This window comes from Acanthisitta chloris, unplaced genomic scaffold, assembly GCF_000695815.1.
Source record: "Acanthisitta chloris isolate BGI_N310 unplaced genomic scaffold, ASM69581v1 scaffold19201, whole genome shotgun sequence".
Lineage (NCBI taxonomy): Eukaryota > Metazoa > Chordata > Aves > Passeriformes > Acanthisittidae > Acanthisitta > Acanthisitta chloris.
This window is the reverse complement of record NW_008655656.1, coordinates 7,660-10,475: the sequence shown is the minus strand read 5'-3', so window position 1 is coordinate 10,475 and position 2,816 is coordinate 7,660.

The following is a 2,816-nucleotide window of genomic DNA, read 5'->3' as shown; positions in this document are numbered from 1 at the left end:
TTTGCCTCCCGACACAGCTTTGCCTCCGCTGCTGCCGTTTATAAGGCAGCAGGCTCGGCGCAAACCCTGCCCACCGCGCCTGCCTCTCCCGCAGATAGCACCGCTCGCCGCTTGCGGGAAGCAGCAGGGACTGAAAGCTGCCTCGGTGTTCAAAGTCCTCTGAAAGGAAAGGAAAGGAAAGGGGAAGGGGCTGGGGCACGAGGGAGGGAAGGAGGTGGAGGAGAGGCAAGGGAAAGGTGGGAAATAAAGCCAGCAGGAGAAAGGATGGGATGGGTGGGAGGCAGCTCCAATCCTGCTGGGTTGGAATTCCCATTGGGGTCGTGGATGGGTTTAGGGGAGTCTTGGGATGATCCCAGTTCCCTCCTGGTTTGGTGCAGTTCAACTGGTCTGTGGTGCTTGGCAGGATATCTCCCACGTCAGCATCACAGCCCTTGTCAGCACTCAGCCAACCCACCCAAGGGCAGGTCAGGAGGGAAAGCACTCCCATGGGACACAGCCAAGGGTCATCTCCTGCTGCCTCCTGCCAAAGTGATCCCCTTCCCAGCACAGCCTCATTTGATGGAGAAATGGAGTATTTCTCCTGGACGTGGCGTCGCGTCGCAGCGAGTGTTTTGGGCTTGGAGGGGTTAGGCTGATGACATATGAGTAATGAAAAGTTCCTTCAAAATGAAAACCAGACCTGTGTTGGTGGGCTTAATTGTTCCATTTTGGTTTGTTTTGTTTTCTGTTTAATCAGCTGAATCCCTTTTCCCCAGGGCCTGTCCCTTGTCTCTCCTCCATCTCAGCCATGTGCCTGGGCTGAGCTTAGGCCCTGGGTTGGTTGAGCTCATCACTTCATCCCACAGGGACACAGCAGACACCTGCCATGGATGGAGAGGGGGACAGAGGGAAACCTTTTGACTTGTTGGCCCTGCTGTGTGCTGCAGAACCAACAGGGCTCTTGGCTCTTGGTGACTCCATGGGACAGCATGGCCTGTCCACAAGGGATGAGTCCTGCCAGGGCTGGGGACCTGATGGGGTGTGCAGAGCTAAAAATCACAACTTCCCACCCTGCCTTACCACATCTACAGGCTGATGTGGACACCCAAAAATCCTTCATCCCCTAACTCTAAACCCATAGAGGAATGCCAACAGCACCAGCACCACATACAAGCCTGGATGTCACAGAGCTGGGGGCAAAACCAGCATCTGCCTGCAGCCCCCCCTTGCTGACCCCTTTCTCCACTGGCCACAGGTCTCTGGAAACTCCAGTTTACTGGGAAGTTGGAAAAAAAAAAAGAGGTTGGTTTGGCTCCAATTTGGCTGGAGGCCAAAGTGCTAATGAATGGAGATTTCCTGTGCCCCTCCAGTCTGTTCCCAGCTATGCTGGGGAGGGGTTTTCCCGGCTCTGGGTTGTTGTGGTGCAGCCTCCAGCACCTCTGAGGGTTTCAGGCAAAACAGTCTCACTGGTGTCCAGAAATCCCAGTGAGGGAGGTCTTTTCCAAGGCTGATGTGTCCGATGGAGGATCCTTCAGGGGAAGGACAGCTCTGCATCATTTCCCACATGAGCATCTTCCAACGCTGGTGCAAGAGGAGCTGCTGCTATGGGACTTTGTGCTGGGGAAGATGTTCCTCTTGACAGCTGCACCTCCAAGGATACACAGAGATCTGTGCCTGTAAAATTCCAACTGGGATCAGGCAGAGAAGTATCCCACATGAAGGAGAGTGCTGGCAGGTGAAGTGGCTGTTGGCCCAGCAAGAGAGGTAAGATTCTTACAAGCTTACGATGCCTGTTGGTGACTCTGTGCTGCCCCAAATCCATCCTGTGCCCTACACCCACCAAGGATGGGCTCAGAGCCCCCCGTGGGCACTGGTCCCTGCTCTCCCCACCCTTCTCAGGGATGCTGGGGTGGGTGATGGATCTTCTCCCAGCGTGCAGGGTACCCAGGGCTGGCAGCACCACCGACCAGAGGGACAGGAGATACCGAAGGATGTGAAAAACACGTTGCCACGGAGACGGATGCTGAACTGCTCACGGGGACTGGGGATGCTGGGGCAGACGTGGTGTCCCCAGCAGTAGCCCTGGGCCAGGAGGAACCTTCCCATCGACTTGCATAGCCATCAGCAGCAGCTGCATGGAGACTTTGTCCTTCCCCTTCCCTGGGCACGTGTGCGTGGCCGTGGTTGTGACGGTTGGGTTGTCACCGCGCTGTGTCCCAGGTGTCTCACGTGTGGAGGAGCACGATCTGCTCTCAATTTATCCAAAAACTCCTTGGCTTGCTAGACCTGGAAAAAAATCTCCCTGCCCACAGCCAGCAGTGCTGGCAGGGACACCCACTGGTGCAGCTCAGAATCCCCAAAATAAGGAGTTTTGGTAGCAAAATATTTCTTAGGGGAGCTGTAAGGTATTGGCTGTGATGGTGGTGTGATGGCAGAGGGTGAGCAGGGGTTGGTGGAGCAAAGGGGAAGGGATTTGGGGATGACTCTGGTGCTGGCTGGGTGATTTATCTGGGTATATCCCAGTCTCAGGCTGGGGATGAGCAAGTCCATTTTCCCCTCCTATTATTATAAACCACATTTATATGTGTTCCCATTTCTCAAAGTGTTCAAAGGTGCTTCAAAACTCCTGTCTGACCCACCTCTCTCAGCAGCCAAGGAGTTTCTGGAGGAGGGAGGAAGGTTTCCCTACTGGAGTGAAAGGATTCCCTCCTGATTTAAAGCCCCAAAAGCTCCAGCACTGAGTGTGCAGCCTGGTGTGTCACTGTTCCTGGTGGCTGTGGTTTTGTGGGCAGGATGGTTCCTGTGCCTGCTGGTACAAATCACTGCCTGGAGAATTT